Raw genomic sequence first — 22,136 nt, forward strand, 5'->3', positions numbered from 1 at the left:
GGATGAAAAATTCATTTTACTGTGGCAACTGTATGTGCACATAACTCCTTGAAAAGCAAACACTTAAGAAATAAGACACTAAATTTGAGCTCAGTGACCCCCACTTGTAATTTCTAGAAACTTGGGAGGATCATGGTTTGAGGTTATCTGGGGGAAAAGACTGAATATCAACAAGCCAGACATGGGGATATACATCTGTAATCTCAGCTATGCAGAAAGCATAAGTAGGAAAATTTTGCTTCAGTGCAATGCTCTTAAGTTTAAAATTTAATAAAACATTTTTTTAGAAAAAGAAGAAATGGGCCATTAAAATTTGCTTTTGCAATCTTATGGTTGTAAAAGCATTAGTGTAAACGCATTCATATGACTGCAGAGGCTTTTGCTGTTTTTCAATGGCCTGGAGTTAATGGCCTTGAAGGAAGAGGACTCAGTGGAGGAGACCCTGTGTGTCCTGGATGAAGAGTCTCCAACTAAGTAGGGTGTTTCACGTATTTTCCTCATTAGGTTGTAATCTTTTCATACATCTTAATGTATTAATAAGGAGCAATCCAGCTCAAGCTATCTAATGAGTAATTTTTTTAGCATAATCATCTTATTTGGGTTCTAAAACTTGCATTCCCATTTTTTTCTGTCTTAACAGTAGATAGCATTGTGTCTTGCATTATGACCATAGTCATTCTCAGTTTCCTTTTAAAAATATTTTTGTTATCTTTAGGTAGTTGTACAAAGCAGTTGATGAATACAATGTGTCTTGATCAATGTTACCTTTTCAGCATTCTCCCCCAATTCTCCAAGCCACCCCTTCCTTTACTTATCTTAATTCTAGGTTATGTATGGAAAGTTTTGCAATTTACCAAAGCTGTTTTTGTGTACTCTGCATCTTGATTTGTGTCACATCTTCACACACACCCTTTTGACACACCCTTTCCCTTATTATGTCTCAATTCTGTGGCTTGGATTCTTGCCTGCATTCTCCAACCTTCCCCCTTCATCAACCCCTTCCTTCTCCTCCCCTCCCCCTTCCCTTCTTACTAGCACCCATTTCCTGGTTCTTATTTTGCTGGGCTTTGACTTAAAATCTACACAATTGCTAATGAGTGGTTTTTTTAGGTACTGGGATTTGAACTGGAGCCTTGAGCTCTTGCTCAGCTTGCTGACAGCTAGTGCTGTACCTCCTGGTTTCTGGTGGTTATTTTGGAGATGGAGTCTAGTAGACTTTTTGCCTGGGCCAGCTTCAAACCGCAATCCTCTGTATCTGTCTTCTGAAGAGCTAACATGAAGCATGACCCACTTGTGTCTACTTCTAATGGGTTTTAATGAAATTAATGGGTTAAATTCAAATATTCTGTTCTTTACCCACCTCTTTCCATCAGTAGCTGTTCAACTCATTTTTTTCTGTTCCTGTTATTATCACCAAGTCCCTCTTTTCTCTCTTTACTTCTTGTTGCTTAGGTGCCTGGTCCGTATCTAGCAGGTTTATACCTTAAGTCCACTTTTCCTTTGGAGTTCGTATGGGATCTCGCTTAGCCAAACCCCAGCAGGATGACTTCTCACAGTTGTCCTACGTGCCTGTACCCACAGGCAGGCACTGTAATCATTTGAAATCTCTGCAAGGCTTGACCCCCAGTATTCTAAAATGAGTCCTCAGTTCCACATAGCAATCTGTTTCAGGGTTTCACTTTTACCACCTTACAGCTTAGTCCTTCTTATCTACTCAGAACTCTGACACTACCCTTTCCCTTTTGCCCCACACCTCCTCTTTCATTCTCCCTGTGCAGCTTTGTGTGATAAACAAGGTGGGAGTCATCAGATGGGAACTTCACAGTTTTTTCCCTGTCAAAGGTACAAACCTGTCTATAGCCACTCATCTCCTAAGTTCCTGCCTTCCTGGTAAAAGCCCATCTTCTCACAGCTCTTAGAGCTTTTGGTCTTCTCTCTCTACTTCATAGAAGCTTCATATGTCAGGTTTTTCCCTTCTGTATTCATCTCATTTCTCCCTGCTCTGGTCTTGGAATCAACAGTTTAAACACAGTCATTCTCATGCTGGTTCTGGGACTTGAACTCAGAGATGCGTGTTGTCACTTGGATTTTTGCTCATGACTGCTAGAGCCATGCCTCCAGTTTTGCTATTTTTGCTGGTTAATTGGAGATAAGAGTCTGAAGGATTTGTGTACCCAGGCTGGTTTCGAACTGTGGTTCTCAGATCTCAGCCTCCTGAGTAGCTAGGCTTACAGGTGTGAGGCACTGGTGCTTGGCACTCAGAAATCTGCTGACCCTTCTCTTGAGCCTCCATTCTCTCATGATTCCCTCTTTCTGAGTTGTGTGCACTCTTTCTTCATTTACATACCCCATCTTCATTCCTCACTTCACTCTTGCCCTCTTTGTGTTCTGGAAGCTGTCACCATGTCTCCTGATGTAATGGATGTTTCAACCTGAGTCTTCTTGGTTCTCAGAATCATTGGACTTTATTGATTTCTTAAACATGTCCTCTAACTGGCTTCTGATATCACAGTACTGGTTTTCCTTCTGTGTCTCAACATCTCCTTTAAAGGCTCATCCTTGCCTTGTAGGTCTTTTAAAATGCCATCTCTTTCAGCTTCTCTTCTTCTAGAGCCCGTTTGTGGGATCTTATGTATCCTGTGCCTTAAACTGTCATGTATATCTCCAGAATTATCTCTGAGTCCTTCCTTCTGTATAATTCTGGCCACCTCCCCTGATCCCATATATTCCTTGTACTCCACATCTCCAGGATTTAGCAAATTACTTTCATTACAAGCCTCTGAGCCTCCTCAGTTGTTTCCACAAAGTAGAAGCCTAGGAATAACCTATGGAACTCCCTTTGTGACTCCCTCTCCAAAATTCAATCCGTCCCTCTGTTCTGTGTGATTTGTACCATACCTCCAACAGCACAGTCATCTGGCTGTCACATGGCTCCCTGCATTTTCACCTTGTGTACCAAAGTGGCATTCAGACTGCTGTTCCCTCTACCTCACTGCATACCTCCCCCCAGTGATTTCCTGCTCTTTTTTAGTTTCTGACCTGACCTACACAGTCCTACATGGTCATTCCCCCATAGGACCCGCAGTTCCACCCGTGCCTTCCCTGGGTTCACCTCATGTCTCCTATTTTTAATCTCAGACATATACCTGTCCTCTCCTACTATCCTCACATCTGACATGCTTTCACAAGTATTGATTTCCTGTTCTCTATACTTCTTCCACTCATCTTCACCTTCAAACCATTAGAACTTTTAAGGAAGCGTGTCTAAAGAGCATAGACTTGGATGCAGAGTGCTGAGTACAAATTGTAGCTCCACCACTCACCAGACTGGAAAATTTATTTAATCTTTCTTCAGTAGTTCTGTTTTCTTCATCTGTAAAATGGTAATAATACAGTACTTATGCTACAGAGTTGTTATAAGGAGTGTGTGTATGTGTAAGGGAGAGAATGTACACATAATGCCTAGCATCTGGTTAGCACTATAGAAATATCACTGTGAATATATATATATATATAGATAGATAGATATAGATATATAGATAGATAGATAGATAGATAGATATAGATATAGATATAGAAATAACAATGTTATCACTGTGACTTATAAGAATAAAAAGGCCACAATGATTGGTGATTATCAGAAGAATTAATTTGCTATTCAAAGTTGATGGGAAGCTGCTTTGTTCTCATAACTCCACATTTCTCCCATGATCACTCACCTCCCACCCCTCCCACCTCCGGGTCCTTCCTGGTTTTCAGGAGTACTTCATCCCTGACCCCATCTGAAGTGCAAGACCAAAGCCGGGCACTGATGGCTCACTCTTGTCATCCCAGTTACTTAGGAGGCTCAGATCTGAGGATCACAATTCAAAGCCAGCTCAGGCAGGAAAGTCCATGAAACACTTATCTCCAATTAACCACCAGAAAACCGGAAGTGGCACTGTGGCTCAAGTGGTAGAGAAGTAGCCTTGAGCTGAAGGGCTGAGAGACAGCACCTAGGCCCAGAGTTAAAGCCCTATGACTGACAAAAGAAAAGCAAAGGGAAGTTCACGACTAGGATGATACCTCAGTTAGAAAATCCCAAATGGAATATAAATTCCAAACAGAACAGTTTGGATAATAAATCCCCAATAGGACCAGATGAAGGATCTCCAAGAAGAGTATAACAACTCTTTCCTGATCTCTTCTTCCAGCCCAATCCTTTTATCTATCCAAAGACCTATATTAAGGACTTACTTCTCCCGTCTTGTCCCAAACTTCTTATATACCTAAGGATGGAATATGAAAGATTGACCACCCCCCTACTGTCCCAGGTGCATATGGACACCAAGCAAAACCCAGGTATGTGTGGACTTGATGTGCAGGCAGGGCAGTCTGACCCAAGCCTGGCCTCCAACATTCCACTGTGAGCTGATTGAATGTCCCCATCTCTCAGCCCTAATAGCCTTTTGATAACCTCCTTGATAACCTCTGCCCCCTGACTGAGACTCCACAAAAGTCCACCTCCAACCCCACCTCCTTGTAGCCTCCATTCCTCCAGGAAGTTTGGTTGCCCCTTATTGATTCTCAGTAAGTAGTCCTAGCCTGTCAAGATGGAGAGTCCACCACCATGCCATACCACCAGCCGACAAGGAGTGGGTGAGGCTGTAAGAGCTGTTATAAGTTTATATCAGCTTTTAAGATTTACTACATTCTTTTTTCTTTTCTATTTTAAAGATTTTATTGTGAAAATATCATACAGAGGGGTTACAATTACATGGGAAATGTAATGAGTATATTTCTTATCAAGCATTGTTGCCTCCTCCTTTGTTTCCCCTTCCTATCCCTTCCCATCTTGCCCCTCTGCCCGGCCAAAGTTGTAAAGATAGTTTTCAACATAATGGCTTGTATATATCATTGTTGCAATGGGTCCACCTGTATCCCTATTTAAATGGGTTGTTTTTGCCTTCTCCTACACAATTCATACCAACATCAAATACAATGAAAGCAAGGGTTATTCCCTGTGGGCTGGTGGTATGGCATGGTGGTAGAACTCTTGTCTAGCATGTAAAAGTCCCTGAGTGTTACAAAAAAAAAACAAACATAAGCCTCAATCCATTGTATCTGGCCAGAATATATTGAATTTTGCATGCCACTATAAGAAACAATTTTGTTTTGAGGTTGGAAATTGGTTATATTACCTAAATGATTAGCAGATATCCTTTTATTTATTACACATGATGTTCTCATTTCACTTCTTTTACTTGTATGTTTTGATATAAAATCAGAAATATGAAATATTCAGATGATGTGGGAGAGAAAGGATGTTTTAATTTGGCACTGATTGGAGTGGGAGGAGATTGAAATCAAGTGAATGCATGGCACATGTCAGTTTTCATAATAACCTAAACATCTCCCCAGTTTGTACAGAAATTTGACACTCAAGCATATCATAACTTTGCATAATTCATATTTTCATTGACGACTTTCTTTCTGAGAATGACTAAACATGAAAATATAGTACTGACTTCTATCAAGGATCTTTCTGTTTTACTTCTAAATTAAACTTCTGAAAAATTTTAAAGGCTAAAACACATGAAAACCTGAGAAAAACTGAGTTCACAGTCACTGAATTATATACAAGGAAAGAAGAAACAACATTTTTAAGTATCAGACCTAAATAAATAGGATAACACAATAGATTTAAATTGTACAAAGGAAACCATTAAAAACAAAGACATCAGAGTAAGGAAAACAACTATAAAATTAATCTTTAATTCTTATTACTTTTTGTATATTAAATATTGTAAATATTTTTTGAAAAGATGGAGAGTCCAACCTGCTCCTACCTCTTTTTCTATTTTTCTTAACAAAAACTACAAAATATGTTGGAAAAATAGGATTAATATTTAATATGATGAATTAAGCCATGAGTTGTCTAAAGAGATATAAATTTATATGACTGTTGGGAAATTATGTGAACTGGATACCTCTGGGAACACATAATATTCTTTCTGAACCAATGAACATTTATATATAGTTGGGTGATATAAGGGTGAGTAACAGAATGAATTATAACATCATCCTAACCTTCATATTTATGGAGATACTGTAGCATTCATAAAAGACTAACGATTGTGTGATCTATCTGAGAGATGGCAATCTCCATGAGGTCTAGTCAACAAATCTCTGCTGACTATAGCTGTTACTAAGCATCTAGTTGAACTCCTGGTGCTGCCCTATAGAGTAGCCACGTTGGACAACCATGCTGAGAAATCCTTGTTTCTGTACTCCCTTGTCAAGCTTTTGAAAGTTGGAAAAACTATATCAAATGACAGTAACACTGGCTGATCTCAGTCTTGCCTAATACTGATTTAACATTGCTGCTTTCAATAATATATAATGTGCACTTCTCAGTTATATAAATTCTAGATGGATACTGTTTTCTTTTTACTGACAATCACAGTTGCTCTTCTTTTTTGATGTTGCTTCCTTAGAGGAAGTTGAAATGTTCCTTGTCCCATATGTTCAATAATATGTGAGGATAACTGTCACTACTTGTATTTTGTTATAAAAAATAACATTTCCTAAGTATTACTGTGTGCCAACATCTTCTCTTTATAGAACTTCTGTGTATTAATTCACTGAACTCTGGATTGCTCTGAGCAGTTAACTGTTAACTTTCTTACATGGAAGCACAGGGGTTAAACAACTTATTAGTAAGTACTCAGACAAAATTTGAGTCTAACAGTACATCAGACAGAGAATGGTAGGAATCGTTCATTGGCATTCAGATGATCATCCTGTTAGGGACTTCCCTTAGCTGGGCACAGGTTGCTCAGGCCTATAATCCTAGCTCCTCAGGAGGCTGAGATCTGAGGATTGATATTCAAAGACAAGCCCAGGCAGGAAAAGTCCATGAGATGCTTATCTTGAAGTAACCACCAGAACTGAAAGTGGCAATTTGGTTCAAATTGGTAGAGCACTAGTTTGAGCAAAAATACTCAGGGTCAGCTCCCAGCCTCTGAATTCAAGCCCACAATGGACACACACACACACACACACACACACACACACACACACACAGAGAGAGAGAGAGAGAGAGAGAGAGAGAGAGAGAGAGAGAGAGAGAGAGAGAGAGAGAGAGAGAGAGAGAGAGAGAGAGAAGAGAGAACTTCTCTTAAAAAGAGAAGATATCGGTTCTGTCATCTTGGGGATTGCCAGAAGGATCACTGATTATTTCCCTAGATAAGATTGATGGAACAACCACCTCATTCCTTCCCTTCATGAAAAGAAAATGTTGGGAATATGTTTCCTTCCTTGTTAGCTTGTACCAGGGTTTGAACTCAAGGATTCAGCTTGCTTGCTTGTCACTCTACCACTTAAGTCGTGCTTCCAACCTAGCTTTTTTTGTTGGTCATGGGGCTTGACCTCTGGGCCTAGGCGCTGTTCCTGAGCTCTTCAAGTCAAGGCCAGTGCTCTACCACTTGAGCCACAGTGCCACTTCCGGTTTTTTTACTGGTTATTTGGAGATGAGTCTAACATACGTTCCTCCCTGGGCTGGCTTTGAACCACGATCCTCAGATCTCAGCCTCCTGAGTAAGGAGGATTACAGGTATGTATCACCAGTGCCGGTCCAGCTAATCTTTTCCTGGTTATTTGTGAAATGGAATCTTGTATACTTGTTATTCACAAAAGCTCAATTTCCCTATATAGGACTGTAGTTACGAGCCACCGTGGCCTAGCTGAGTAAGTATTAATACAAGGTATCTATCTTCTATTGCATTTTGTTTCCAAGTGTATTCATATAAACAGTGCAGATTTTGCATATTTATGTGTTAGGTTAAATTTGCTTGCCTCAGTCATATCTGGTTAGTAACTTTTGCTTAGTTCTAGGGCCCACTTTCTTTGGTTCACTGTATTTTTCCTATATTCAGGTAGAAAGGTACCTTACTGAAAATGTGGATTTGTGGACTGGTGTTTTAGGTATTCTCTTAGAATATCACAACTCTTTTTCTAAGCCCCATTACCCTCTTACTCCCTAAATCTCAGTGTAGTACAAAGGTGAAGGCTTTAGAGATACAATGCAGTATCCTTGTGGTACCCTGGAGCCCCTGCAAGGTCACCACACGGACCTCTGATGGGTCTTCGTGGGCTGGTGATGGGGACCTTCCCAGGACACACATTCAGAAGTTCCACTCCCCTTCTTGGGACCGGAAGCAACATGTGCCACATATACTTTCTATTTTCTAATATTTTCCTTCAGTGATATAAACAGAACCAGAACATAGAAATATTATGTTTTATTACAGCAATATATATTAACTATATTATTTCAACCTTTAAAACCATGGTTTACTTTGAACCATGATTTTTTAAATTATATTTCTATATATTTCCGCTAATTTCAGGAGGCTTGGGTCTCCTTTCTCTTTTATTTTCTCCTGTAACTTTTCTTGTTTGGGAACAAATGTCATGGACTGTCCATCCATTCAAAACTAAGCTTATTTCATTAATTTAATAGAAAAGGAATCCAGCTTGCCTGCATCTCAGGGAAGCTTTGCATATAATGTTCATCTGATAATTCACATCAGTGAATTTTCAAAGTCATGTTGATAATTTTTTGTAAACCATTCACTAAAAAGGTCCCAAAAAGCAAGAATAAATAATAATGTTCTGATTTCTAACAAGGTTAAAAAAATAAGTATTTCAAGAAAACACATTCTAGTCTTCCCAGATTCCATGGTGAAGAAGTCCTTAACACTACCCCCTCCTTTCAAACTTGTAGCTTTATTCAGTTTTACTAGCTTTCATTTCGGTACTAGCACCAGTAATCTCCTTGTAGTATTTGACAGTGAAATTCCATTTGTTAATAGCTCAATTCATATTGACAATGGTAGACTCATGAGTTAACTATCATAGAACATAAAATATTGAATAGCATTAATTATATGCAACTATTCCATAAATTAATATAAGTACCACATATATGCATCTTCATCAATTTTTAAAATGCAAAAGTTGCATATCTGTGTCATAAAATAAATCAGATCACTAGTATGAGACTAAACTAAACCTATTTCATCATCCCCAATATTCTTTGTAAAATTTTCTCTTCTCATTAACTTTTACCTTAAGGCCTTCTTTTCCTAGCAACCGATGATATGTTGATGACTCTACATTTTAGTCACCTCCGTATAACTTTTTTCCCTTTCCACCTGCAGTTAGTAGCTCATGTTAAATACCTGAGGAATAATTGGTCCCAATGTGCCTGAAAGATGCCAGGAGTACCAAAGTCGACTGGCTGTGCCCACTCTGCACTTTTTTACTTAGGGAATGGAGTATCAGTGTCAGGGGTGTCAGGGAATCAGGTGGCTGGAGCCATGGTACTATGAATTATGGGTAGTAGAACAGAGTAGCAGAAACTAGGATACCAGGGAAAGAAGAATTGTGACTATAATCATTGAGTTGCAATGACTGGGCGTAGGAAGCACATCTGGAGTTCACTGCTCCTGCGGCACTGAGCCCAGGACAGCCGGGGAGGTTCCAGCTCTAGATCAGGACCAGGCTTTGTGGACAAGACCAGATAGGGCATCTGGGGACCTGAGCGGTGGCCGTCTTGTGTGGGCTGGGAACTTCATTCGTGTAGTCTAGGTTTCTCCATGGAAAAGCGCATTCACTCCTGTGCCTCTCCTGTCTTTAGGATTCCTGCTATTCTCCTGCCTGCTGCCATGTCCAACTACAGGTGTCAACTTCTCCACACTGCTGAAAGGCCATCCCAGACATGCTCACAGGGCTTCCCATGCATGCATGCAGAGCTCTGGGGTGCCATCCTCCAGCCAAACTGTACCCGCTGTTCAGCTTGGCCTAGGGGTCCACGAACTACAATCTTACACAGGAAGCCAGGGGTACACAAGGCCATCCTGCAGTCTCCGGAATCCTTTCCCTCCTGCTCAGGTGTGGGGTGGCTGTGAAGCCAACCACAACATCACATTTGATTATCTAAAAGGAAGAATAAAAAAGCTTCACTGTCCCAGAAACAACTGCCCCTAGGGTTCTTTGTGTACATGAGGGGTGTGTGTGTGTGTGTGTGTGTGTGTGTGTGTGTGTGTGTCTGTGTCTGTGTCTGTGTCTGTGTGTGTGTGTGTGTCTCTGTGTGTGTCTGTGTCTGTGTGATGTGAGAGAATCAAACACAGCTGAGGTTTGGGGTAAAACACTTCTTCACTTCAGCATTGAGTTTTGGTATCTAGTGGTTGCCCCCCCCCCCAATTCTGAGTCAACGTTCTAAAGTTGTCTTTCTTTATAAACTTTTTTTTGGGTCCGGTTGTGGGGCCTGAACTCTGGGCCTGGGCACTGTCCCACAGCTCTTCAGCTCAAGGCTAGCGCTGTACCACTTGAGCCACAGCGCCACTTCCGGCTTTTTTCTTTTTTCTTATGTGGTGCTGAGGAATCGAACCCAGGGCCTCAGGCATGCAAGGCAAGCGCTCTACCACTGAACCACCTTCTCAGCCCCCCTTCTGTATACTTTTATCCTTGGATCTTCTGGATGTTCAGATTCCTATGGTCTGCTTGTGAACTGCACCATTTGCTTGTTGAAGGTGGTGCCTTTTAAAAAATTTATGAAGCCCTTTGATCACTTGAAATGCTGTTTTTACTGTGTAAGTGCATTTTACTTAGCCCAACTCTTGGGGCCTTCCCTGTGACTGGTAATTCTGAGATTAGCTTAGGGCTAATATGAGATACTATCCTTTCAATCTATCTTTCTAGTGAAAGAAGTTGGGCGTCTTTATTGAAATAATTGTCTGGTTGTAAAAAAAACAAAACAAAAACAGTGTTATAAATGTACAATCGCTTGATTTTAGTAAATTGTGCACTGTAGTGATAATTTTTTTTTTACTAAGGTGAATAGTTGGAATGGGAAAAAAAATCACAAATTCTAAAACTTAAAAATTGATCAAATAACAAAAAAAAAAGAAAGTCACTGATTAGGAATGTATTACAAATATAAATGTTTAATAAATAAATGAAATATTTGAAATTCTTATCCACAAAGGAAATATGTATCAAAAAGTCACTGAGATTCCATATTACACATCAGAATACTTATCACAACTCAAACAAATAAAAACAAATGCTGGAGAGGTTGAAATAAATCAGGAATATTCAGTTGTGTGGCATTATAAACTAGTGCAACCCATAAGCAGCTCAGAATGGAAGTTTACACAATGCCAAAAAAGACACATATTTTAATGACCTTTACAACAACTTGGATACATATTGAAGGAATATGATTCAACATGAATATCCATGTTCATGGCAGGAGCATTCATAACAATCAATCTCTGCAGTCCACCTAGGTGTACCAGAAAGAGGGAATAAAGAAAATGTAATATTCATAGCTATAAACATATACTGGGATATAAGAGAAGTGAATGCTTCTACTATTTCATTTCAAAAATATTTTTGGATATACACAATTTTAATTTCACTTGGTTTTATGGCATTGTGTTTTTGCTTTGGTGAGGAACCTCCATAATGATTTTCAGAGCAGTTATAGCAGGTTAAAGATATCCTATAATATGTGGATGGTAGACCAAAATTTAAATATATCAGTAAACACATACAGGACAATCATATATAGTTTATAATTTGAGGCAATGTTAAGAAGGCAACAATTGGGGGAAAAGACAATTTTAGAAGCTTAATAAGAAATTATCTTGAGAAGTTGAATAAAGAGGTACAAAATGAGATTCATCAAAAGCTGGTGAATGATAGAAGATGGAAGAAGGTTAGAAAAACAGATTCATCTGCATGGTCAACTCGACTGAAGTATATGCATATTTGGTGTACATTGATGAAACTCATTCCAAAACTGTGAGCTATTCTTTTGCATCTCTTGCATTTGAGGTAGAATAGGTCCAGGCTCAGCTCATGCCAAGAGGTAGATGCATTGTGACAACAAGTTCAGGTTTGTACTGAAGATCATATATTGAAAAAAATAACTGAAATTAATGGCACCCTTCTAGACTTGCATCTATACAAACAGACAACTTCCTGGTTGCTCACTCTGTAGCTTCAATTCTTTAGTAGCAAGAACAATTCTAGGAGGTCTTTCCTTGCCATACTTTTTGAGGTTTTCACTGAAAATTGAACTTATTAGAATCTCAAACGTTTCCGTTTGGGGGTGGTGGATACTGATGGCTTATAACTACAATCCTACATATGCAAGAGACGGAGATATGAGGATGGGGGTTCTAAGCTAGCCTGAGAAGAAGGTCTATGAGATTTCTCTCTAGTTACCCAACAAAAAATCAGAAGTGATACTCTGTACCAAAGTTGGAGAGGGCTAGCTTTGAACCAAAGAGCTGAAGGACAGTACTCAGTCCCTGAGTTCATGCGCTGTGACCAACAAAAAGTAAGTTTCATTTTTTGACTCTGGTTTCCTCTTCTAACTTACCATGTGCTTTATCAGGAAGTCTTGCTTAAGGTTCCTATGTCTCACTCAAGTAGATTTTGTCTGTCAACAATAACCAAGTCTACAAAGTCTACCTAGAGTACAATCAGCAAGTTTAAAACAAATATAATATTTTTTAAGTGTGGATGTGCAGACCTTTGACTAATTCTTACTTTAATGAAACTATGTTGGCCTTCCTTCCACTTGAACAATTGTGTGTAAAATAGATGCATCCCTGGATTTAATAGGTTCTTCCCAGAATCCATTTTTTCAAGATTGTTTTTCCATTGATGCATAAAAGTTCCAAGTTGTGGCTACTATTATTTATTGTATTGCTAGTTTTAAGCATGGGAAAATATATCAAAGGTATTTCAAACTTGATTTGTATGAAAAATGTTCATTCATTATCTAAATTCAAAAAACATAAATTACTAAATGCACTGTTTCTTTGGTGAAAAGAAGAGCATGCGGGTCAGAGATAGTCTTCCATGTAGGAGTCTTAGAGGATCTGACTATCTAGTGGTCTGGCTTTTAGTAGTAGGTTGACATGATGGGTCTTTCCAACACTTCTAGTTTGGAAGTAGAGGCCTGGTGAAACAAACACATTTGTCTCTGACTTACTCTCTTTCAGGATGTCCAAGGCTGATATTGATTGTGAACGATAATAATTGTCCTCCTACCATTTCCTTCTAAGTAATTTAACTTATATTTGGGATTTTGCAACTTGTAGCAGCTTATATGTAACAGTCTCCTGTGGAGCGATTTAAGAGCGAACCTTCAGTATCTGTGTTACAGTATAGTGGTGTCATAACAGTTCCTTATATTTTATAATATAAGATAAATAAAAATGGTTTTCTTAGGAAATCTAGCTAAATTATGTATTATTAAACATTATGATAATCGTGTGTCAAAGTTTATAGATCACTTTATTTTCAAAAGAAAATCGAAGTAATCACAATATTGATATTTTTGAAATGTATAAGGCATGTATATTTCCAAAGGCAATATTACCCATATTTCCAGTTTCCTATTTTGTCATGTAGTTTATTAATTTTGTATTTTGTCCAAATTATAGCTTACTATATATTACTTGTGCTATAAGAAATGGAATACAAATTCAATTCTTGTGTTTGTTTTCATTCATTTGTATTTATCATAAAGTTGTTGTGCAAAGAGGTTTCAATTCAATGAGTTTATTAGTATAATGCATCTTGATTAGTGTTACATTGATCTACCCCATCTTTCCCAACACTACCCATCCTCCAAGTTACCTGGTTCCATTTTTACATATGTATCATTAATATTATGATTGTATTTGCTATCCCTTCCTGTTTTCATTAATCTGCCCCATCTTAAACTTCTTCCCCAGCTGAACATGATTTCCTTTCTGCTACTTACTTTCTTGAACTCTTCGTTCTTGGTTAGTTATTCAGAGAACCACCATCACTGTAATATTTCCATAAGCATACCGAATATTGGGCTTTTAAAGTTTATTTTGATTTCAACATGTACATAGGAGTTGACATTCAATTCATGAGTACATGAGTACACTGGATCTTGATCAATGTCACCTCTTTCATAATTTTCCCCAATGCTCTCACTACCAACTTTTCCTCAATTTCTTCATTTTATGGGATATGCATTAAGTTAGATCATTGCATTTATCCCCACTTTATTGCTTCATATATCTATTTCTCCCTACCTTGATCCCAGCCCTACTTCTGAGTACTTGATTCCTGGTGTTTATTTTGTTGGAAGGTTAGTTAGCTAGTCTAAGGAATTACATTATTTAAATTCTCTGAACCAACCATATTTCAGTTCATAACTAGGTGTATACTTGGATTCCACCCCAAAGTGTGCATATTGTATTGATCCTGATCATGTCTACCTTCCTATATAAAAGAAAACATATCTCCCTGGGTTTGACTTTCTTCCCATATTTCACTTAACATGATTTCCCCCAATTTCTTTCCTTTCTTTGCAAATGATGCATTATCATTCTTTATAATGGATAAATAAAATTCCACTGTGAATGTTTATACACACATATGCATATTTATATGCATATAGCTATCATATTTTCCTGATCAACCTGTTTACTGAGTGGCATAGTCCATATCTAAATGCGATTTCTTGTACTATAAGACTTAGTATCATTTGCCTAATCTTGTGCATACAGTCTATTCTATAACAAAAATCATTCTATTAATTTCCTAATCTAGTCATTTACATTTCTATATATGTTGGCTCCTATAAATCACAGGGATTCACAATTGTGTATGATTCTGTTTTTAAGAGCAAGACTAAATGCTTGCTTTTATATAGTTGACACTTGCAAATAATTTATTATATAATTATATATACATACATATACATATATAATTTACATATTGACATACATATATACATATAGTATGTGTGTATATATATATATGTATATATATATATATATTATCTATGTGCTAGAGCTAGGACTTAATTTCAGGTCCTTTTGCTTTTCTTTTTTGCTCAAGGTTGGCATTCTTCCATTTGAGCCACAGATCCACCTTTAGCTTTTTGGTTCTTAGTTGAAGGTAAGGGTACCATAGTCCATTTCACCTTCTCTGTGAGTACCATGGTCCATTTTAGCTTGTCTGTCTTGAAACTATGATCCTCAACTTTCAGCCTTCTAAATAGTAAGTCAAGCACCACTAAACCCAACCCTATTCTTTTTGAATTAAAAATTAATTTAAATAACAATAACTTGTAGTATTTTCTTTCTTTTTCATTTTTATTGTGAAAATACTGTACAGAGGGTGTTACAATTACATGGTCAAGATAATAAGTACATTTCCAATCATGCATTGTAGCCTCCTCCTTTGTTTCCCTTTCCCATCCCTTCCCATCCTCCCCTCACCCCTCCCCCAATCCTAGTCTCCCCACCCATCAAAGTTGTAAAGTTCGTTTTTCCACATAACTACTTGTACATCTCATTGTTGCAATGAATCCACCTGTATACCTATTTAAACGATTTGTTTTTTCCCTTCCCCTCCACAAATTATACCAACCTCAAATACAGTGAAAGCAGGGGTTATACCATGAGGGAGGGACATACAAAGCAAGAAAGAAATAATCTTATAAATGTGTTAGAAACTATCACCTGAAAGAAAAAAAACATTTGAATACATATCTTAGGGTTCATTTTCCTAACATCAACTTATCTGAACTTTTCTGCTTGACTCAGACATATACATTTTCAAATAAATGTCTTTTCATTTAAACTAAATTACACTGCTTAATTTTTTTTCTTATTCCAACTTACCTACCAAGAAAGAAAAGGAAAAATTCAAAACTAAAGAACCTCTGAATCTAACAGTTCTCAAGCCTGCCAACCACAGTTTCTTTGCTGGAAAATAGAACAGGATGATGTTTTCTACAAGCAAAGCAGCAGAAAATACTCTTTACTGAAGTAGCTGCAAATCTGATAAGGATGAGGACAAGCAAATTTATTCAGTAAGTATTACAATGTGTTTGCTGTGGTAGGCTGACTCTAGTGGATAAGTTTAGCCTATCTTAGAGGATGTTCATAATCATGTGGAGAATAATCAAAGGTGAATATGTAATTAGAGAGGTGTGATTTCTGGAAGATGAATGTTTATATTGTAGTTTGTATACTGTTGAAAATGAGACGGTTAAGATAGGGATGTTTATGTAATTTTTCTGCTTGTAAGACAAAGAATTATACTAGCAATACCTTTGAAAACTGATTTTAAAGTAAGGGTCCTTACAGTTTCTGTTGCAAAATAAAGTTTTACCCAATAAGTAGTTGTTTATTCTGAATTGGTTTAGAAATGAAATATCAAAATATTATTGAACACTCAATAATAATGACTTAAGAACATGCCACGGATAATCACAGCTACTTAGTAGGTAGAGATCTGAAGATAGCTGTTTGAAGCTAGCCCAAACAGAAAATAACTCTGAGACTCATACAGACAATTAGCCAAGAAAAAAGTATGAAGTTGTCCTGGGGTTCAAGTTGTAAACTGCTAGCACTGAGCAAAATGGTTCAAGGAAAACACCAGGCCATAGTTCAAACCTCAGTACTGGCACAAAAATAACTTATGCACCTAAAACATACAAATATGTTTATTTAAATAAAGTCATTCCTTGTATCCTTCACAGTATAATAATAAAACAAATTTTATACATATATAATTTATAGTAGTAATAGAATATCAGTAATTATACTATACATATATCATTTATATATTATAATAACATTACATATATTATACATACATTATAGTAATAACAATACTATCCATTAAATTAATACATGTTTTAGAACAGTGAATAGATTTTTTTAGTACAACAAAGTACCTATTCACAAAAAAATATTCCTTTTGGATTATATATCACTAACAAACTATTCCATGTGCATTCAAGGTACTTAATGATAAAAGCCTGTGTTCATAAGCATAGGTGTCGTTGACATGGATTTGTTACTCCTTAAACTATTACACCAATTACTTCCACAAACATTGAAAGCTGTATGATGTTCATTCAGCTATATCTCTAGAAATTAAACCGATCTTTATTTGATACAAAGATCATTTGATACAAAGTCATTACCCATACCCTTTTCATTTAAAAATATTTATATTCTGTAGCAATTTTGTTGCCATTATAACCATAATGAAGAAGATAATGTGGCTTCATCTACTCCATAGTTCTTTTTTTTTTTTTTTTTTTTTTTTTTTTTTTTTTTTTTTTTTCTCCTTTGAAGTCTTTATTTCAGTATTTTGTTACAGAGACAAGAAAAGTAACTCATATAGGGAATATGCATATCCAAAGAATAGTAACAAATCCCATCTCCATGTGTCAATGATTTATAAGGCCTATACTATGTGGGTGATATCTATTCATGTGCCTTAAATGAATTCCAGATGTGTACCTATGTGGAAAATCTAGTAAAATTTGCACTTATGGTTTCCTACATAGTTTCTTATAAGGGGAGAGTTCTTGTAAGCTGTGCAGATTGGTAAGCATTTTCACCTCCCTTGGCTTCCTAGAAGTGAGAGCTGCATCTATTTGTTAGTGAGTGAACGTTGGCAAATCCAGCGGTATGAGGGTAAAAGAATTGTTCTCAAATCTCATACTAGTTTGTTGGGAGCAGCCAACACACACAATTCTTGCTCTCTAGAGTGGATATAGGATGTAATTGAGACACACAATCTCTGAAAAATGAGTTTACTAGGTCCTCATTTTTTTACACCACAGTATAGAAGTTAGGTCTAGGGCAGGGTTAAAGGAACCCTTTAAAGACTAAGAATACTCTAGCTCTGTCAAGAAGACCCACTTGGTTTTGATCAGATTCAAGCCGTTCATACTAAGTGTGACAAAAATTGAGCTACTTTTTAGAAATTACTTATAGCTCCTATGTGAAAGTCTTAGAGGTAGATCATAGCAAGATAAACCCATGAAAATCAGTCTGAATTCATTATCTGTGGTGATTAGGAAAATTTTGCATAATTTCTTTTTTTTTTTTTTTTTTTTTTTTTTTTTTTTTTTTTTTTAAATTGTATTTTATTTTATTTGAGAACATACTGTACAGAGGGGCTACAATTACATGGGCAGAATAATGCATACATTTCTTACCAAGCATTGCAGCCTCCTCCTTTGTTTACCCTTCACTTCCCTTCCCTGCCTCCCCCCTCCCCCCACCCAATTTTACCCCCCTCCCCCCACCCAATTATACCCCCCTCCCCCCCCCCACACCGAAATTGTAAAGCTGGTTTTGACATGACATTTTGTACTTCTCATTGTTGCAACAGGTCCACCTGAATCCTTAAACGATTTGTTTGTCCCCATCTCCTCCACATGATATACTGATATCAAATATAGTGAAAGCGGGGGTTACACTGTGGGGGAGGGACATACAAAGCAATAAAGGAATAATCTTATAAATGCATTAGAAATACATGCATGAAAGAAACGAAAACATTAAAATACATATTTAAGGGTTCATTTTCCTAACATCACATTATCTGGCCTTTTCCGCTTGACTCATACCTATACTAGATATTGCAAATAAGGGAAACCATGGGACCTATGCTTCTTTGGGCCTGGCTTACTTCACTTAATATAATTTTTTCCAAACCTTTCCATTTCCTAACAAATGGGGAAATGTCATTCTTTCTGATGGAGGCATAGAATTCCATTGTGTATATATACCACATTTTCTTGATCCATTCATCTACTGAGGGGCATCTGGGTTGGTTCCATATCTTAGCTATGGTAAATAATGCTGCAATAAACATAGTTGTGCTGGTAGCTTTAGTGTGGTCTTGTTTGTAAACATTTGGGTAAATGCCCAAAAGTGGGATTGCTGGATCATAGGGGAGATCTATGTGAAGTCTTTTGAGGAACCTCCATACTGCTTTCCAAAGTGGTTGAACAAGTTTACATTCCCACCAACAATGAAGTAAGGTTCCTTTCTGTCCACATCCCCTCCAGCATCTGTTGTTATTAGAGTTCTTGATTTTTGCTGTTCTAACTGGAGTGAGGTGATATCTCAATGTTGTTTTGATTTGCATTTCTTTTATGGCTAGGGATGTTGAACATTTCTTCATGTGTCTATTGGCCATCCTTCTTTCTTCTTCAGAGAAGCTTCTCTTTAAGTCTTTCGCCCACTTATTTATTGGGCAGTTGTTTCTTTGAGGATTTGTTGTTGGGTGGTTTAATTTTTTGAGTTCCAAGTATATTTTTGATATGAGACCTTTGTCCGTTGTATGGCTAGTAAAGATCTTCTCCCAATCGGTGGGCTTTCTATTGATCTTGCCAGCTATGTCATTTGCCCTGCAGAAGCTCTGCAATCTTATGCAATCCCATTTGTCCAACCTTTCTTTGATTTGTTGTGCTTCCGGGTCTCTATTCAGAAAATTTCGACCTGAGCCAAGGAGACCTAGGGTTTCTCCTATTCCATCCTGTAATGTTTTCAGAGTGTCTGCTTTGAGTTCAAGGTCTTTGATCCATTTGGAGTTGATTCTGGTGCAGGGTGATATATAAGGATCTAGCTTTAGTTTTCTACATGTAGTTAACCAATTTTGCCAGCACCATTTACTAAAGAGGCTGTCTTTCTTCCATTCTATTGTTTTAGCTTCCTTATCGAAGATTAGATGGCTATAGGTCTGTAGGTTCATTTCTGGGTTTTCAATTCTATTCCATTGGTCCTGAGGTCTGTTCTTATGCCAATACCAAGCTGTTTTGATTACTATGGCTTTATAGTAGAGTTTGAAATTTGGTATTGATATTCCTCCAGCAGTGTTCTTTCCGTTGAGGAGCGTTTTTGCTATTCGGGGTCTTTTATTGTTCCATATGAATTTTTGGATTGCCTCCTCTATTTCCTTGAAGAATGAGGGTGGAATTTTGATAGGTATCGCGTTGAATTTGTAGATAGCCTTGGGAAGTATTGCCATTTTCACGATGTTAATCTTGCCAATCCAGGAGCATGGGAGGTTTTGCCATTTTTTAAGTTCTGTGTTGATTTCCTTTTTCAAGATTTTAAAGTTTTCATCATAGAGGTCCTTCACTTCTTTGGTTAAGTTAATTCCTAGGTATTTTATTTTTTGTGGGGCTATTACAAATGGAGTTGCTTTCCTAATTTCAGCCACACTTTTCTCATTGTTGGCATATAGAAAAGCCATTGATTTTTGGGGGTTAATTTTATAACCTGCTACTTTGCCAAAGTTTTGAATCAGCTTGAGTAATTTGGGAGTGGAGTCTATGGGATTCTTTAAATACAAGATCATGTCATCTGCAAAGAGGGAAAGTTTTATTTCTTCTTTCCCTATTTGGATCCCCTTTATGTCTGCATCTTGCCTTATTGCTGTAGCTAGGCATTCTAATACTAGATTGAAGAGAAGTGGAGAGAGTGGGCATCCTTGTCTTGTTCCTGAGTTAAGAGGAAATGGCTTTAGTTTTTCACCATTGAGTATAATGCTGGCTGTAGGTTTGTCATATACAGCCTTTATTGTATTGAGGAATGTTCCATGGATTCCTAATTTTTCCAGAACCTTCATCATAAAGGGGTGTTGGATCTTGTCAAATGCTTTTTCTGCATCTATTGAGATAACCATGTGGTTCTTATTCTTGCTCCTGTTGATGTGATGAATAATATTAATTGATTTGCGTATATTGAACCAGCTTTGCATCCCTGAAATGAATCCTGTTTGATCATGGTGTATGATTTTTTGGATGAATTGTTGAAGTCGATTGGCCAAAATTTTGTTGAGAAGTTTTGCATCAATGTTCATCAAAGAAATGGGTCTATAGTTTTCTTTCTTTGATGAGTCCCTGCCTGGTTTTGGGATGAGGGTTATGATGGCTTCATAGAATGTGTTTGGTAGTGAGCTTTCTCTTTCAATTTCATTGAAGAGTTGGAGGAGTATTGGTGTGAGCTCTGCTTTGAAGGCCTTGTAAAATTCCGCTGTAAAACCATCTGGTCCTGGACTTTTCTTAGCTGGGAGGTCTCTTATTGCTGTTTCTATTTCAATGCTTGATATGGGCCTGTTAAGCTGGTTTAACTCATCTTGGTTTAGTTTTGGCATGTCAATATTTGCTAGGAAAAGGTCCATTTCTGTCAAGTTTTCAAACTTATTAGCATAAAGTTTTGAGAAGTATTCCCTTATAATGTTCTGAATCTTGGTTATTTCCGTGGTGATGTTTCCATTCTCATCTCTGAGTTTATTAATTTGGGTGTGCTCTCTCCTTTTTCTGATAAGGTTTGCTAAGGGTCTGTCGATTTTGTTAAGTTTTTCGAAGAACCAACTCTTTGTTTTGTTGATTCTTTCTATAGTTTTTTTGGATTCTAATTCATTTAATTCTGATTTAATTTTGATTATTTCTTTCCGTCTACTGGATTGGGGTTTATCTTGCTGCTCTTTTTCAAGGAGGTTTAGATGTGTCATTAAATTGTTAGTTTCCGATCTCTCCAATTTGTTGATGTAGGAGCTCAGAGCTATAAACTTTCCTCTGAGTACTGCCTTTGCTGTGTCCCAGAGGAGCTGGTAATTTGTGTGTTCATTTTTGTTGAATAGCATGAACATTTGAATTTCCTTTCTAATCTCTTCCATGACCCACTCATGATTCAGTAGTGTGTTGTTCAGCCTCCATGTGATACCGGACTTTCTTTGGTGGCTTTTGGTGTTGAGTTCTAATTTTATTCCCTTGTGGTCAGAGAGAATGCAAGGTATAACTTCAATGTTTCTGAATTTAGACAAGTTTGCTTTGTGGCCTAAAATGTGGTCTATTTTAGAAAACGTTCCATGTGCTGCTGAGAAGAACGTGTATTCTGATGCTGCTGGGTGAAATGTTCGGTAAATGTCTGTTAAGTCTAGTTGATCTATGCAGCTGTTTAGATCTGCGGTTTCTCTGTTGAGTTTTTGCCGAGTTGATCTATCTAGTGGGGAGAGTGGTGTGTTAAAATCCCCAACGATTAATGTCTTTGGATCTATCTGGGATTTGAGGGAAAGTAGTGTTTCTTTGATAAATTTGGGTGCTCCATTGTTTGGCGAATAGATATTTAGAATTGTAATATCCTCCTGAAGGAGAGATCCTTTAATTAGTATGTAGCGACCTTCTTTATCTCTTCTCACGAATTTTAATTTGAAGTCTATTTTATCTGATATTAGGATTGCAACTCCCGCCTGTTTATGAGGGC

General features: G+C 37.4%; 1 protein-coding gene across 3 annotated transcripts in view; it reads left to right on the forward strand.

Moving 5' to 3' along the window:
- Positions 1-22,136, forward strand: part of LOC138818417 (intracellular hyaluronan-binding protein 4-like) — a 64,397-nt gene that overhangs the window by 24,152 nt on the left and 18,109 nt on the right. For all 3 annotated transcript variants that reach the window (XR_011369119.1, XR_011369118.1, XR_011369120.1), the window contains one exon: positions 15,743-15,925. The gene's annotated coding sequence lies outside the window, so the exon portion shown is untranslated. The remainder of the gene's footprint in view (positions 1-15,742; positions 15,926-22,136) is intronic.

The sequence above is a fragment of the Dipodomys merriami genome, unplaced genomic scaffold (genome assembly GCF_024711535.1).
Source record: "Dipodomys merriami isolate MVZ:Mamm:240054 unplaced genomic scaffold, mDipMer1.0.p SCAF_756, whole genome shotgun sequence".
NCBI lineage: Eukaryota > Metazoa > Chordata > Mammalia > Rodentia > Heteromyidae > Dipodomys > Dipodomys merriami.